Source organism: Hyla sarda, chromosome 1, assembly GCF_029499605.1.
Source record: "Hyla sarda isolate aHylSar1 chromosome 1, aHylSar1.hap1, whole genome shotgun sequence".
NCBI lineage: Eukaryota > Metazoa > Chordata > Amphibia > Anura > Hylidae > Hyla > Hyla sarda.
In genome coordinates, this window is record NC_079189.1 from 167268302 (window position 1) to 167286923 (window position 18622).

The 18622-nt window shown below is 43.0% G+C and overlaps 1 long non-coding RNA gene across 1 annotated transcript in view; it reads right to left on the reverse strand.

The window, feature by feature from the left end:
* Positions 1-18622, reverse strand: part of LOC130360986 (uncharacterized) — a 52433-nt gene that overhangs the window by 16672 nt on the left and 17139 nt on the right. The gene's annotated exons all lie outside the window — the stretch shown is intronic.

Here is an 18622-nt window from a genome sequence, read left to right on the forward strand (position 1 = left end):
TGTGGTATATCCCAATAAATATGGTAGCTAAAAAGACGCAAATTCCATATCTGTCATTTTTATCATGGCACTCACTGTAAGCCTGCAAATATTACATGCACAGCAGGCGATTATATTGAGGGCAAAATGGGCTACCTTACGGGCCCAGGGACAGTAAGTATTTTCCCCTATTATAATCCAAGACACTGGCCCTGAATCTCTAGGCTAACAAACACCAATTTCAACTGTATGTGCCTATGTGCAAACAGTTGAAAGCTGTCAGTGTAAGAAACAGGCAGGGCTGGACCTACGGCCAACACAGATTGCAGATTGTGACCTCTGCCCTGACGCAAATACAATTACATTATTCATTGATGCCTGCCCCAGAGTGGAGTAGGAAGTGGGCAGCCCAGGGACTCGCATGGAGCAGAGGTTTCTGCATAGAAACCAACCAAAACAACACAGGAGTGGCTTAGGGACAACTCTGTAAATGTCCTTAAATGGCCCAGCTAAAGCCCGGACTTGAACCCAAGCGAACATCTGTAGAGAGACCTGAAAATTGCTTCAATTAACGGTCCCTATCCAACCTGTTGGAAGTGAAATATTGAATTGTGAAAAAATTGAAAACTGTGCCTACATTTTGGAAAATAAGCACAAAGTAATGGATTGGTCGGAATTTTAAGTAAACTTTGGAGGATGTTTGGTGTACTAGGCTTATTAATTGAGTGAAATGCATTCTCCCATGCCTTTTCACCAAATTCTAAAGGGAAGCCGGCTTGCCGAGGTTCCCTGCCTCCTCTCTATGCCACGATATGCCCGCCCCTGATATGAATATTCTAATGTCTTAACAATAACGTTCTAGTGACCTGAGAGTAAAGAAATTAGAATATTAATTTCAGGGGCAGTTATAATGCTGCATATAAAGGAGGCAGGGAAGCTTGATAAACCGCCACCCCACCTCCATTGTGCACACAAGCACTGTAGTAATCCAACTTCGAGGAGGCATAATTTTTATTCCGCTGGACCGAATTATGTAAGTAGTCCCTTGTTTTAATGCTGTTCACTTGCACTATAACCCAGCATATTGGACGTAGTGTGTCAGTTTCCCTTTACATGAACAAATAACTCCAAGACCAAAGCCTGGAGCCACTAACACTGCCAATAATCCTACCCTAAAATATGACTTTTAATATAAAAAGATAAATAACCTACCCAAAAGGAATGTGCTCTTAAAACTGATACTGTGATACACTCTTGTAGTCCAGAGACTGTGGTACCGCAGTGCACTGCGTATTATGGTATCACAGTATGGTGATTAAAATGAAAACTGTCATGCCCTCCTCAACATGTTTCGCTGACGTTATCAAGAGGTATATCATGGCAATGACTGCCAATATTGTATAATAGGGTATTTATAGTTTATCCATTATACGTCATCATGGCCATGAGAGCCAGATGGACTCTGATGACATTTAAGGGAGAAAGTTGTAATAAAATAGATGGAGAAATTATAAAACACAGAACTGAAACTTCACCAATATGTAGGAATATATCAATTTTGTCTCTATGCTTGTATACAAAGCATTCAGTTTGTAAGTGCTTAAAATTGTAAACTCTTTCCTAGTGAAGGATAGCATAGAGAGTAACAGATGGAAATGATGCACCATGAAAACAAAGAATTTGGGTATTCCGAAATGTCAATTGTATAACTTTCATGGCTTATTATTATTGACATTCTCCACAGTGCCTTCAGTCTTAAGATGTTTGATGGTTAGAGATGTGCTTAAGGAAAGGGTTGCTTAAATATAGCAAAAAACATAATACAAATCGTCACAGTTCTAAAGCTCTTGGTCTCAGCATTTTGCTGAGAGGCAGAAATAGGTTATTTAAATAGAATCAATGATCACTTGCATAAAGAGACAATGTTTTTTTTCAATTGTATATACTGTCTGAGAAGAAAACAGATGTATAAAAGTATTTATTGCTATTGGTTTAATAATATTACAGCCTGATTAATAAACAGCTATACTAAGCGCTTGCAATTAAAAATAAAATAAAATAAGAAAAAGAACATTCCTTTCTAAGACAGTATGTGAAACTAAGTAATTCACTCGCTAAATTATGGCTTGTGATTTGACATCTCATGCCTAATTTACTGAGAATATGGAACCCCGGCTATTTTTGGAATGACTCACACAAGTATTTTATTTAATGATATTGCAGGGCAGTGGGATAAAGTAAATGTTTGCTTTAATTACATACCCAATTCTGTTCTATTTCCAATGAGTGGGCGATGTTCAAGTAGTTAATTCACAAATTATTTCCACTTTCCTACCCGCTGTGATAAGGGTTTATGTAGCATGTAACTGGAACACCTTGTTTTCTTCCGTCCCTCATCATTCCTTTGGTAGACATATGGCCACACAAGGGTGCCAATAATTACTTTAGTGCCTTCAATGTTAATACCACTCCTCTAAATGTGTTACTGTTTAGTAAGCCTGTATTTTATGGATATAATCATGTAAATTCAACACCAATGCGTACGTTTCAGAAATTGCGCTAATTAATTATAACTTTTTTCAACGGATGTAAGCTAAACTTGCTTAACCTAATATTAGTATAGTTTGCTTAATTGGATAGCACAACGAATGTATAACATTTTTGACATTCCACATTTGTATAAAAGCTGCAGGACATTGGGCTTATGTAACAATGCTGGCTGGTCACATTCCAGCTATAGCAGTTGTCTTCTTTGGTTCTTAACAGTGGCTTCTTACACTCAGATAGCCCCAGGACTTAAGGGAGGGCTGAATTTATTGACAGTTGTGATAAAAAAAACATACTTATGCACATAATAATACTGGCAGGTACAAGGGACAACAAGAAGCAACTTACCAATAGAAGATAGGAACTCAATAATGAGGGACTGGATGATGGCACATGAATATAATGAACTAGAATAAACTACAAAAAAAAAACTAACACTAGCTAGCTATCCCTAAATATATTTTTATATTTATCCCTGCACACTGACTCCAAACACCAGACACTGATTCTTCAAAGATTCCTAATGGAAACCTTGCTCTGTAAAACTGAACCCAACATAGCAAGAAGCGGATCTAGAGACAAAAAGTCAGTCTGAGCAGTACTACTCCAAGTAGCAAATGCAGCAAAATCAAAACTGAGGGAAACAACAGCAAACTATAGAAACAAGGACTTCACAAGAATGCAGAAACCAAGAAGCAAGGCACTACAGAAATACATGGAATGCTGGAAATAAATGCACAGAGCTAATGTTAGAAACCGCATCATGCTGCAAACACAAGGCATGTTTAAAGATAGGTTAGCCAATCAGGGACTCGAGGTGAAATGTAGACCCTTATTTCTAATATTTAAGGATTCTATAGTAACAGGGTCTGTTCCACAAGAGTGGTGCATAGCAAACGTCATGGCGAAACTCAGAAAGGGGCAAAAAGGCATGAAAGTTTAACCTCTATCATTTGCAAATTGTTCAAGAGTTTTCTCAGTAAAAATAAATGTATAATTCTATGTTACCATAGGTTTATAAGGGATCGGTCCTGTCAGATTAACCGGATCAGCTTTTATGAGGAGGTGAGCTCAAGACTGGACCAGGGTAAATCTCTCAATGTCGTATATATATCTTGATTTTTCCAAAGTATTTTATACTGTGCACATAAAAGGATGATACACAAAAGTAGAATGCTTGGGCTGGGGAAATTTGAGTGTAAGTCACTGGCTCAAGTAACTGATTATTAAAGGGAACCTGTCACAAGATTTTACCCTATATAACTGGTGACAGCAGGTTATTGAGGGTAAAATAAGTCTTTTTACCAGGTCCAGGTGGTCCTCCTAAGCATACGTCATAGTGTAGAAAAGTAGTCTTAAAAGTAACCCGTATTGTATGTTTATGAGGCCCAAATAGTCATCGCACTTGTGCCCAGTCTGTCAGTCACGCATGATTAGGTGTGATTACAACCCATAGTGCTGTGACTACTTCAGGATGCCACACACCCATTTAAACTACTATTCTACACTATGAAGTATACTCAGGAAGACATTTAGACATGGGGGAAAAAATTACCTTATGTAAAATGTTGCCACCAGTTATATAGGGTAAAATCTGCTGACTGACAGGTTCCCTTTATTGGTACAAACTCTGATTGAGTGATTGTTACTATTGGTGTACCACAAGGGTCAGTTGTGGGCCCTATTCTTTTTCATATATTCATTAAAGGGGTATTCCAGGAAAAAAACTTTTTTTTTCTTTTTAGATCAACTGTCTCCAGAAAGTTAATATTATTAAATGTGATTGTAAAGGATCACAAGAAAACCAGATAACGGCCCCCTCAGACTCTCAATACTGAAAAAATATATATCAAGGCGAAAATACGATATGTGGGGTGTCGCTAAAATATAACATTTATTGAAATTTTTCTAAAAGCCACCAAATAGAAAGTAGTGCAACCCAAAAAGTACAAAAGATATCATGAAACCTAATGGCCCATCGTGGTTGGCCAAATAGTTTCACAAAAGAGCTACCCACTGCTTAAATGCAAGCAGTTACAGTTTATTTGTAGTGTAAAGAAACCACACATACAATAATCATGCTGTTATTCCCATTATTCCAGAAAGTTAAACAGATTTGTAAATTACTTCTATTCAAAAATCTTAATCCTTCCAATAGTTATCAGCTACTGAAGTTGAGTTGTTCTGCTGACACCTCTGTCTGTCTCAGGAACTGTCCAGAGCATAAGAGGTTTTCTATGGGGATTTCCTTCTACTCTGGATAGCTCCCGAGACAGGTGTCATCAGAGAGCAGTTAGACAAAAAAGGACAACTCAACTTCAGCAGCTGATAAGTACTGGAAGGATTAAGATTTTTTAACAGAAGTTTTTTCCTGGAACACCCCTTTAATTATCTAGTAAAGGGATTTTACAGTTAAGCATCAATCTTTACTAAACTCTGTAGAGTGGTTAACACAATAGTGGGCAGGGTGGATAGGTTGTAGGTTTGGGGTGAGATGTGACTGATGAGATTCAATACTGATAAATGTAATGTTAGGAACATTTGGAGAAAAAATCTAGGCTGGGAATATGTAATGGGAAAACACCGTGGATGACTGACATGGAAAGGTACCTAGAAGTGTTAGTTAACAGTAAATTTACCTGTAGCAACCAGTGTCAGGCAGCTGCTGCCAAGGCAAATAAAATAATGAGGTGCATCAAAAGGGGCATAGATGCCGACGACAAGAAAATAATTCTACCGCTGTACAAATCAGTAGTAAGACCACACACAGAATACTGTGTACAGTTCTGGGCAGCAGTGTTTAAGAAAGACATAATGGAGTTTGTTAGGGTATAAAGATGGGCAACCAGAATAATAAGTGGATGGTAGGATTACAGTACCCAGAAAGATTATCAGAATTAAGGTTCTTTAGTTTAGAAAAAAAGAGAGCTGACGGTTGACCCAATGACTACAATGATGCATAAAAGTATTTTCCCCTTTCCTGATTTCTTTTTTTTTTAGCACATTTCACTGCTTTCTAGTGAGAGAAGTAAATCGTCAATGCATAGCACTGAACAGCATTAGCAATCTAGTGATGGCTATAAAAAGTCCCCTATAAAAATTGTAATAAAGTTTAAAAAAATGTAAATAAGCCTCTCCTCCAATAAAAACTAAAGCTGCCCATTTTTCCTGTTTTACCAAAAAAAGGGTAAACATTTTTTTTATAAACATACTAGCTGAATACCCGGCATTGCCCGTTTTTTTCTGTCTAATCCTTGTTGGGGAGGAAAATAAAGAAAGGAGGAAGCTTTTAACTTCATATCCCGTCCTCATATATTGTTGTCATATCCCAACCCCATATCCCGTCCTCATATCCCGACCTCCTATCCCGTCATCATATCTCAACCTCATATCCCATCCTCACATTTCGTCCTCACATCTCGTTCTCATATCCCGTCCTCATATCCCGACCTCCTATCCCGTCCTCCTATCCCGTCCTCCTATCTCGACCTCCTATCCTGACCTCCTATCCCATCCTCCTATCCCGTCCTCCTATCTCGACCTCCTATCCTGACCTCCTATCCTGTCCTCCTATCTCAACCTCCTATCCTGACCTCCTATCTCAACCTCCTATCCCGACCTCCTATCTCGACCTCCTATCCCGACCTCCTATCCCGACCTCCTATCCCGTCCTCCTATCTCGTCCTCCTATCTCGACCTCCTATCTTGACCTCCTATCTCGACCTCCTATCCTGTCCTCCTATCCTGTCCTCCTATCCCATCCTCCTATCTCGACCTCCTATCTCGACCTCTTATCTCGACCTCCTATCCCAACCTCCTATCCCGTCCTCCTATCCAGTCCATCCATCCCAACCTCCTATCGCATCCTCCTATCACGACCTTCTATGCCATCCTCATTTATGTGGGAACATACATTTCCCATTGATTTGCATGGGACATTAAACAAAAACCCAGACCCTCACAAATGGGGGTAGTTAAGGGTTAAATTAACTATCCTATATTTTAAGTGGACATATAAGTAACATGTGACCAAGTATTATGGAAATATCTCCAGCCGTTTGGAAGTTATGCAGTAACATATATTTCCCATTGACTTGTATGGGACTTTAAACATAAACCCCACCCCTGGCAAATGGGGGTGAGTAAGGGTTAAATCACCTATCCTATGTTTGTTGTTGACATAAGTAACATGTGTGCCAAGTTTCATGTTAATATCGTTAGCCATTTGGACGTGATGCTGGAACATACATACACACACACATACATACACACATACATACATACACACACATACACACGTTGAGTTTTATATATATAGATTTGGTATTGGCACGTGCATAAATGTATCAAAATATAATGTTAATGACCCTGTACAATGAATGGTGAAAACTTTAAAAAAAAGCCAAATTGCAGCTTTTTGGTCACATCAGATTTTCAAATTTCAAATTTATAAAAAGTGATTAAATAGTCACATATACTGGTTTGACTCCAAACAATGAGGAAAAGAGACTGCGGCAGCTCACCAAAAATCTTCAGGCTTTATTGAATGCGGGTGTACATACAGGTGCAATTCACAAAACGAGCAACGTCTGTTTCACACTAACTTGTGCTTCTTCCGGCCCGACTAAAGATGTCTGTGGCGCCCTAGGTTTTATACAGGTGGGTGCAGTGACGTGTACTGTACTGAAAGGATATTGCATCACTCCCTGTGAATCTAGGATAGTGCCAGTTGGAAACTTTTCTTTTGTTCATTAGTCACATATACGCATACAAAAAAAAAAAAAAAGATCAAGGTAAAAAAATTATCCCTCATACAGCTCAGTATATGGAAAAATTAATTATAGGGGCTAAAGAACATTAACCCCTTAACAACATAGGATGTAAATGTTACATGTACCGTATATACTCGAGTATAAGCCTAGTTTTTCAGCACGATTTTTCGTGCTGAAAACGCCCCCCTCGGCTTATACTCGAGTGAACTCTCCGCCTGTCAATCCCTTCTCAGTGGTCTTCAACCTGCGGACCTCCAGATGTTGCAAAACTGCAACTCTCAGCATGCCCGGACGGCCGATGGCTGTCCGGGCATGCTGGGAGTTGCAGTTTTGAAACCTCTGGAGGGCCTCAGGTTGAAGACCACTGCGGCCTTAGTCATCATCCAGCCCCCGCCCTTTTGTTTTGTACTCACCTCCCCTCGGCGGGAAGTTAGGGTGAGCTGGTCCGGGCCATCTATGCTGCAGGGACCGTCCGGTGGGGATGGTTAGTCATTGCGGGCTGTCCATTTTCACGGACTAGTGACGTTGCCTTGACGACGACGCACAGGGACATTGCGCATGAACATCCCTGTGCGTTGTCGTCAAGGCAACGTCACTAGTCCGGGGCAGGCCCGAAGCGCGGAGAAGAGGGCCCCCCCGGAGAAAATGGACAGCCCGCAACGACTAACCATCCCCACCGGATGGTCCCTGCAGCATAGATGGCCCGGACCAGCTCATCCTAACTTCCTGCTGAGGGGAGGTGAGTACGAAACAAAATGGGGAGGGGTGTGGGCGCTGATTGGATGAAGTCTAAGGCCACAGTGGTCTTCAACCTGCGGACCTCCAGAGGTTTCAAAACTACAACTCCCAGCATGCCCGGACAGCTGTCTGGGCATGCTGGGAGTTGTAGTTTTGCAACATCTGGAGGTCCGCATTTTGAAGACCACTGATGAAGGGATTGACAGGCGGTGATGATGAAGGGGTTGGGGATGATGACGGGGGTCTGGATGATTACATGGGGGGATGATGTATTTCCCACCCTAGGCTAATAATCGATTCAATAACTTTTCCTGGGTTTTTGGGGCGAAATTAGGGGCCTCAGCTTATATTTGGGTCGGCTTATACTCGAATATATACGGTAAATGATACCCTGGTACTTAACGCACCAGGATATACATTTATGTCCTATACATGACGTGAGTACTGGAACGGCAGGTCCCAGCTGCTATCAGTAGCCAGGGACCAGCTGGTAATGGCAGACATAAGCGATTGCGCTGATGCCGCCATTAGCCCTTCAGATGCTGTGATCAACACAGATCACAGCATCTGCGGCAATGTGGTTATTTGAATGGAAGGTCGAATCACCCGCAGTTCTGCCGCGGGGATCCAATCATCCAACATGATCCCCTTACCTGCTCCAGCTGTCATCCTGGGGGTCTTCTCCTCTGTTCTGACATTAAGCAGACCAGAGAAGAAGATCGTCGATAGTACTGATAAGTGCTATGCATATGTATAGCACTGTTCAGTATCTGCAATCTATTGATTGCTATAAATAGTTCCCTATGGGATCATTAAAAGTGTAAAAAAAAAAAAGTTTAAAGGAAAGATGGGAAAAAGCCCTTCCCCCAATAAAAATGTTTATGGCCCCTTTTTATCATTTTATCCCAAAAGGTGTAAAAAAAAAACATAATTAAACATATTTGGTATCACCACGTGCGTAAATGTCTGAACTATCAAAATATCATGTCAATGATCCCCTATGGTGAGTGACGGGAAAAAAAAAGTCCAAAATTGCTGCGTTTTTGTGACAGCGATTAAAAAGTTACATATTCGCAAAAGTATTTTTTAAAGGCACACAATAATAGATAAGCATATAACATGAGTATCATTTTAATTGTATTGACCAACAGAATAAAGAAAACATGTAATTTTTAATGTAAAGTGTACAACTTGAAAACGAAACCTTCCAAAATTTGCAAAATGTTGGTTTTCTTTTTAATTTCCCCATTGTGCCTTACATTTTATGGTAAAAATATTGATTTCATTACAAAGGACAATTGGTCGCGCACAAAACAAGCCCTCCTATGGGTCTGTGGATGAAAATATAAAAGAGTTATGGTTTTTAGAAGGCGAGGAGGAAAAAACTAAAATGCTAAAATAAAATTGGCCTGGTCCTTAACCCCTTAAGGACGCAGGGTTTTTCAGTTTTTGCATTTTCGTTTTTTTCCTCCTTACCTTTTAAAAATCATAACAATTTAAATTTTCCACCTAAAAATCCATATTATGGCTTATTTTTTGCATCACCAATTCTACTTTGCAGTGACATTAGTCATTTTACCCAAAAATCCACGGCGAAACGGAAAAAAAAATAATTGTGCGACAAAATCGAAGAAAAAACACCATTTTGTAACTTTGGGGGGTTTCCATTTCTACGCAGTGCATATTTTGGTAAAAATGACACCTTATCATTATTCTGTAGGTCCATACAGTTAAAATGGTACCCTACTTATATAGGTTTAATTTTATCGTACTTCTGGAAAAAATCATAACTACATGCAGGAAAATGTATACGTTTAAAAATGTCCTCTTCTGACCCCTTTAACTTTTTTTTTATTTTTCCACGTACAGGGCGGTATGAAGGCTCATTTTTTTTTGCCGTGATCTGAAGTTTTTATCGGTACCATTTTTGTTTTGATCTGACTTTTTGATCACTTTTTCTTCATTTATCAATGGTATAAAATGTGACCAAAAATACACTTTTTTGTACTTTGGAATTTTTTTTACGTGTACGCCATTGACCGTTGCATACGCCATTTTTTTGTTTTCTGTTATTTTGAAAGTGTAAATGATGGAAATAAAATCTAACTTTTGTTGACATATTATAAGAATGTCTAATCTGTAATTTTATGCCTTTTGGAGATTTTTCCATCTTTCCTTGGCTTCTTTATGCACATTAATACAAATTTTTACCAGGGGTGACCAAACTTTTGATCCCCACTGTATGCCACCACCTGCTGGTTCAGGTCCTGCTCAAGGTCTACCTGCTGCTGCTGATTAGTTGCTTCACTATGCGGGTGAAGAAAGCTACTCATCAATGACTGTAGACTCAGGCGGCTGCTGATGGAGCTGGTACGGCTCCTGCCACCCCACCCCTCCCCAGCAGCCATGGCAGTCGAACGTGATCACTGAGGGCCCCCCCAGTCAGACCTGCGAGAGGATTGCACAGATAGGCATCAGCCAACTGACTAAGTAGGATGTCTCTGTAGTAGGTCAGTTTGTCCTCCCCCCCCCCCATTTTGTGTTGGTAGCGAGGGTCCAACAAAGTGGAGAGCCAGAAGTCATCCCTCTGCCGAATGGTGACAATTCGGCAGTCGCTACACAAGCAAGTGAGCAAGCATCGCGCCATTTGTGCAAGTGACTTGAAGGTACTCCCTTCCTTCATCTCCACTGCATACTGCAACGGTGTGTCTAGGTCCTCTTTCTCATCTTTCTATAACGCTACAGCTCCTCTGGCTGCTCCTACTCCTCCTCTCCCTGTCAGCTGAGTATGAAAACCACCCATTTCGCTACACATTGCCTGTGCTCTACTGTCCCCCTCTCCTCCTCTTTCAGTTCAGCCCCCACAGGGCTCATTTGGCCGTGAGATGTAGGTGCTGCATCTCCAGTGCCCTAATCAGCCATTGTTTCCACCATCTGTTGTAGGAATTCCATCATTCATCCCGTAATCCTGGCAACTGACAAATAATGTGGTTTCCTCAAAGGACCTGAGCAAACGGCAGGTGTCACGTGTGAGCTGCCACTGGTTGACATCGAAGTTACACAGGGGAGTACCCCTATCTGCTTGGATCATCAAGTAATTGTTGATGGACTTTCTCTGTTCGTATAGTCAGTCCAACATATGGAGGGTGGAATTCCAACGGGTGGAAACATTGCATATCAGACTATGTGGGTGGATGCCGTTCTGACGCTGCAGCTCAAAGAGGGTGTGCTTTACGGTGTACGAGTGGCTGAAGTGCACGCAAAGTTTCCTGGCCACTGTTAGTATGTCTTGCAGATGGGTGGAACACTTTAGGAACCGCTTGACAACCAGATTGAACACGTGTGCCATGCAGGGCGCATGGCTCAGGCTTCCTTGAAGCAGCACAGACAAGTTGTTCTTCCCGTAGTCAGTCGCCATGGTTTCCATTTTCACTTGTCGCAGAGAAAGCCATGATTTGATTTCTTGACAAATCACTTGACAAATCACTTTGTGACTTCGTTCGCCAAGGAAAACCAGGTGAAGAACAGCTTGACACCGCAGTGTCCTGCACACTTGGCATGCTGGAGGGGCACTGAGACTTGTCCATGCAGTGGAGGCTGAGGACATGGTGGAGGATGAGTAGGCAGAGTCGGACATTGTCACAGGACCAACGGCGTGAGAGCTTGGAGGCGGAAGCGGTGTGACCTGGCCAAGTTGCTGGTGTGGCTGTGCAGGAACCACATTCACCCAGTGAGCCGTAAAGGACATGTATTGTCCCTGACCGTAGTTACAGCTCCACATGTCGGCACTGTCGTGCACTTTGGTACACACAGACAGGCTCAAGGACTGGCCCACCTTCTGTTCTACATATTTGTGCAGGGCTGGTACTGCATTTTCAAAAATAAATTACGGCTTTGGACTCTCCACCTCAGTTCGGCACAAGCCATCAGTTCTCTGAAAGGTGAACAGTCCACCACTTGAAAAGGGAGGGACTGCAGCGCCAGCAACTTGGAAAGGAGCACAATCAGCTTCTGCGCTGTTGGATGAGTGGCGCACATTGATGTCTCTTGGAAATCGCTTTGGTGATGGATTGCTAACTGAATGATTGTCGAGAAGTAGGAGGAGCAGGAGCATCTGGATCAACAGAAGATGGGAATGACAGACAGCTCCCTTTGGTGGTGGAGCCTTGGCTGGCTGAAACAGGGAGCGGGTGCCACTAGGTGATGCAGCGGTTGCTGCAGCAGGCTGGACCACCACATCGGAGCCACGGTTCTCCCAGGCCGCTTTATGGTGACACTGCATATGTTGACGCAGGGCCGTGGTGCAAACTTTGGGACTCTGGCCATGCTTCACCTTCTGCCAACACATCTTGCAGGTGATCATGTTAACCTCCTTCGGATGCTTGACAAAAAACTGCCAGAGTAGCTGATTTTCGCAGAGTAGCTGATTTCCCCCCCCCCCCCCCCAACAGTGCACTGACTGACTGTTACTGCCGTGGACTCCAGGAATCCCTGATCCACTACCTCCCGGGGAGGTAGGCTGCCGCGAAACACGTGGTCTACCCCGGCACGTTTGGCTCCAGATTTCCCACTGCTGCCACCCTGCTGACTCCCAACCATGCTACCACCTTGCGGGCTCAGCTGCTGCCTCACGGGCAACCTGATGATGATGAAGCCCCTTCTGCACTTGGCTCCCAAGTGCGATTGGCTTCATCATCATTGAGTTGTGTCTGCACATCACTGATGTCATCCTCAAGTTCCTCAACGGTGTCTGTTTGAGGAGCCTGAAGGCTTGCAACACCACCTCCCACGCCACTCTCCTCATCACTACTTGGCTGCCTAGTGGAGGAAGCGGTAGATGTCTCCTCCACATCTTGGCTGGACAGTAGCTGCTGACTGTCTCTCTAGTTGATCATCCTGACTGTATAGTGGAGCTGAGCCCACAGCATACAATACTTTTTTAGGGGAGGGAACAGCATAGGACAGAGGCAGTTGGAGGACAGGGACTGCTCCCGGGCCATGCCAACTGGGGGTTGAGTCTGAGGAACCCACCGACTGTTGACTGGGGGTGTCGGATGTCACTTGGGATGAAGTGGATGACCGAGTTAATCAATCAATGATGGCTGCTGGGTTGCTGGTGGAGAAAAGACCGCTAGCTTACACCGGGAGCTCAGACCTCTCGCTGTGACTCCTGCTGCCACGCGCCCCTACTCTGCTGCAACCTCTGCCTGCGCATGATAAATTTAGGCCTCTGCCACTCCTCTGTGCTTGGCCTAGCACTTCTCTGCCTGACTTACTTGTAGGACAGTGGTGTGCGTATATATTTTACTTTTTATAGAGCAATATGCACCTATACTGCTGCAACAGAAACTTGCGGAACACTCAAGATGTGTATATAGAACCCTGTTTTTTCGCTAACAGGCCACTATACGCTTGAAATAGAAAAGCAAAGTGCGTCTATATTTGATTTTTTATAGAAAAATTCGCCCCTATATGGCTGCAACAGAAACTTGCGGAACACTCAATGTGGGTATATATTTCCCTGCTTTTACAGGCCACTATACGCTTGAAACAGAAAATACGTACAACAGCGGAGTGTGTATATATTTCACTTTTTTTTAGAGTAATACGCCGCAGTACGGTTGCACCAGAAATAAGCATATCAATCTTGTGCGTAAGTCTTTTAGTGCTTTTACACTTACTGCCCCCTATTAGCTTTAACCAGAAAAAACGCAGAACTGCGGAGTGCGTATATATTTCACTTTTTTTTTAGTAATACGCCCCAGTATGGTTGCACCAGAAATAAGTGTAACAATCTAGCGCGTAAGTCTTTTAGTGCTTTTACACTTACTGCCCCCTATTAGCTTTAAACAGAAAAAAACATAGAACTGCAGAGTGCGTTTATTTTTAACTTTTACAGTAATACAACCCAGTACGGTTGCATTGGAAAAAAGTGTATTCTTTCTCTCTCTCTGAACTGTCCCTTCCTGCACTATGGTTGCTTGCAGTCTTTGAATGGGGCTTGCTCCCAGTTCTGAACTCAATTGGCAGACTCTGAAACAACTTCTGAACTGTCCCTGCCTGCACTATGGTAGCTTGCAGTCTTTGACTAGGGAGTGCTTCCTGTGATGATCTCAATTGGCAGACTATGAAATGACTTCTAAACGCTGCCTGCCTGCATTGATGTGGGCTTGAGGTCAATGGATTCCCCCTGTGCTGATCTGTATTTTCAGTAACGCTGATTAGTGACCATACAGTGTCTGCTCTCTCTCCCTAGCCAGAATGAATGCGGCATGATGTGAATGGATTTGCTGCTGTAAAGATCTGTATTGTCAGTAACGGTGATTAGTGTGCATACACAGTCTCTGCTCTCTCAGCAAAACATCCGAATATAAAGGGCTGTGACATCACAGGGCTGCCTGGCTATCTGCTGATAGGTTGCATGCCGCCATGTGATTCAGGGTGATCCCGCCTACCCGCCTTCCCAGACTTCCTTGCCCCATGTCCTCACACGTGTAGCCACCATTTTAGCCCCCGGACCACACAAAATGTAGTGAATGAAATGATTCGTCACCACAAAGGAAATTCGGATTCATTCAGAATTGAATTTTTCATGAAATTCAGAACAAATTTGACTTCTTAAAGGGGTTGTGCGCTGCCCTGACTTGCGGAGCTCCGCTCACAGCGTCCGGAAGTTCATTACTCCAAACGCTGTGTGCGGGCTTCCGTGTTCGCGGCCGCCGAGCGTGACGTCAAAGTCCGGCGGCCGCGAACACGGAAGCCCGCACACAGCATTCGGAGTAATGAACTTCCGGATGCTGTGAGCGGAGCTCCGCAAGTCAGGGCAGCGCACAACCCCTTAAAGCTTCGATTCGCCCATCTCTAGTAGGGATCATGGTGTGGTGGAATTGTTTGTCCCTTGTATAGTGATTAGATTGGACTTTGTATATTGGTTATTATTCAGCATGATGGTATTAGTCACTGCACTAGTAATATGTCATCCTGGTGTGGAGGTATAATTTTATATCGTGTTTGTACCTGGTGAGCGGCCCAGTAATTACACTGCATACACCGCCATTCTTGGCCAAAGAGATGCACCAAAATACATTTTTGCCTGTGTGTGTGTATATAAATCCTTACAATATGGATGTACCAATGTTTCTACCTAAGGCCGGGTTCACACAGCACAATTTCTACACTGAATTCTAAGTAGAAGTATGTAGGACTGTTAGGCCAGGTTCACATGGCAGAATTTCTGCACCGAATTCTGCATGGAATTTTGTCTGATAATTCAGCATGAATTTATAGCCAATACACTACAATGAGATTCTGCTGTCACATTCAAACAACATAATTTCTGAAGGAATTTCATTAAAGTGAATTGGCTATAAATTCATGTATCATTTTCATGCAGAATTCCATGCAGAACTCAGTGCAGAAATTCTGCCATGTGAACCTGGCCTAACAGTCCTACATTCTTCTATTTAGCATCTGCTGCAAATCCAGCTCCAGTGGTTCCCAATATAAAGCCTTAGGCAAATCCACTTTCTATTGCCTCAGCTATCCTGCTGTGAAACCAGCCCAAGCTCAAGCAAGTAAACCTTTGATTCCTGCTCCTTATTAAGAAGATGGTGTGCTGCAAAGACCGCAATGCACTACTAAGTATCCTTTACAAGTTTAACCACTATTTATTGGTTAACTAGCAGAGTATCAGGCATTGCCTGGTCTTCCTACCTAAACCTTGTGGGAGGAGATAAATAACAATGGCGCTCTCACCCTCATATCCTGAACAGCTCCCTTCTTCATATCCCAACATCATATCCCCTCCTCTTATACCCCATCCTCATTCCCCTACCTCATCTAACTATTCTCTGTACCGGACAGTCGGTAGGATGTTTAAGCGTTCCTGGCAATCTCTGCAGCTGAGAGTAACACGATCAGGAGATGTACCAGTAGTCCGATGGACTTGCATGGGACTTCAGAGAAAAATGACTGCTTTTGCATAGGGGATGGGTTAGGGTTAATTTAACTGTACCATATTTTTACCTGACATATAAGTAACATGTGTACCAAGTTTTATCGAAATATCTCCTTCCAATTTAAAGTGATGCCAGAACATACATGCACACACACATGCATACAAATACATTCAACCTACAGATATAGCAACCAGAATTATGTTTAACCAAACTACTGTGTGAGATCCAGCAACTATAACATATAATCCTACAATTGAGACCTCACTTATACAAGAAAAACATACCAAAATTGATTAAAAATGTTAATCTTTATTGGAAACAAATAGAATAATAGATGACAAAAATCAGTGACCCTACACAAATCGCATAAAATAACATAAATGTCACGATTCGGCTGGCTGGAGGTGGATCCTCAGTGCCAGAGAGGGATTGGCGTGGACCGTGTCGGTGGACCGGTTCTAAGTTGCTACAAGGCGGGAGGCGGGATGGTCTTGCAGCGGCGGTAGCAACCAGGTCGTATCCACCGGCAACGGCTCAACCTCTCTGACTGCTGAGATAAGTGCGGTACAAGGGAGTAGACAAGAGCAGGGTCGGACGTAGCAGAAGGTCAGGGCAGGAAGCAAGGATCGTAGTCAGTGGCAACGGCAGGAGGTCTGGAACACAGGCTAGGAACACACAAGGAAACGCTTTCACTGGCACAATGGCAACAAGATCCGGCAAGGAAGTGCAGGGGAAGTGAGGTATAAATAGGGAAGTGCACAGGTGAAGGTACTGATTAAAACCCATGCGCCAATCAGGCGCACCGGCCCTTTAAATCGCAAAGACCCGGCGCGTTCGCCCCCTAGGGAGCGGGGCCGCGCGTGCCGGGACAGCACAGACGGGGAACGAGTCTGGTAGGCGGGTCGGGATGCGCATTGCGAGCGGGCGTGTCCCGCATCGCGAATCGCATCCCGGCTGAGTACATTATCGCAGCGCACCCGGTCAGCAGGTCTGACCGGAGCGCTGCGAACAGGAGAACGCTGTGAGCGCTCTGGGGGAGGAGCGGGGACCCGGAGCGCTCGGCGTACCAATAAATACACAATACACAACAGGAGTAACCAGCCAATAAATCAATAGGGATCTCCTATGGATATGTCCATAATATTAAACTATGCTAACACAATTGGACATATGGATGGAGGGTAAATATTCCAAACACTATTTACAATTGAACACAAAGTAATCACTAGTACCCCAAATTTACCATCCACTATCAAAATATATACACTGTAAAACATAACTTTTAATTAATTTGCCAGTTATTAAAATAGTCAAACAGTTAGGTCTCATAATATTCACAGTGGCCCTCATTTACTATTCTAAACCCGACCTCTTTTGTCGGGTTTTTTTGGCGCATCTTTGTCTGCGCCATGTCGCAGACATCGTGCGCCAGTCTGCGACACTATGCGACATTTTTTCCCGACGGACCCGATGTGGATTCTCCCAAACCCGAAAAAGGGGCGTTACCCGACATTTCTGAGCTTTCCCACGTATTTATTAAGGTTTCACAGCTCAGAGGAGTTGGAAACCAAAACCTACAAAACCCACGTGCGACAAACAGGATGCGACATAATAATAAATACCAGGGGAAAAAAGCAGTCGGGTAAGAAAGCAAGATAGACTTACAACCCGATTTTCTTAGTAAATGAGGGCCAATATCTCAGTAAATTATGATCAATAAGGCATGTTACTACATGCAATAAAGTAAGAAACATGCACGGCTGCAGTCTGCCACTATTAGATTTGGATATCGTTTAAAATCTGTTGATTTTAAAAACTATATACACATCGCCCCCCTCCCCCCGAAGTTTCACCACCAACAAGTGGCTTTATCAAGGGCTAATAGGCAGGTGGCGTGTATATGAGCCAACATGGGGTTTATATAACCGCCCTTGTATGATGTCATCAGCAGGATGTGATTTATACTAAATGATTGTGGAGTCAATTCTTTGTTTGTGAGCCAAATTCACTATTCACCACATATCCTATATATAAATATATTCTGTTCATGCATTAAATGCTAATGCCCTTGACAACGCTGACTCGCTCAGCGAAACATCGAGCGGGCTAAGTTTTGGCTTTTAGACAGCGGTTAGGCATTAGTTAAGCACTATTTACCCTGCCAATACTAAGTGTACAACACATAGTACACTAAAAAGATTTAGTTATTGGAGAAGTACACAGCACAGGGTGTCTTCTCCCACACTGTCCTAATTATACAGCTGATCATTTTAAATGTTTGTCTTTAGGGTACATTATATTTGAGTTATATTTGAGTTAATAAAGTTTAATTTTACGGGGGGTTTCTAGTAAGGGCTGTCCCCGCAAGGGGGCCACCCCTTAAAGGTTGTTCATGAGATAAGAACATGAGAAGGCTGGTTAGCCATATTCTCTAGATGACACTAGTACAATTCACCCAAGTTAAGGGGGGGGGGGGGGTGAATGGAGAGACAGGGGAGATAAGAAACTGGGAAACTTATAATTATGTCTTATTCAAATGAACCTTAGTTCTTTATATATACGGTAATTCATAAGACATATGATGTTGTCATATATGCAAATAATGGATCCCACAAGTTTCAAAAATAC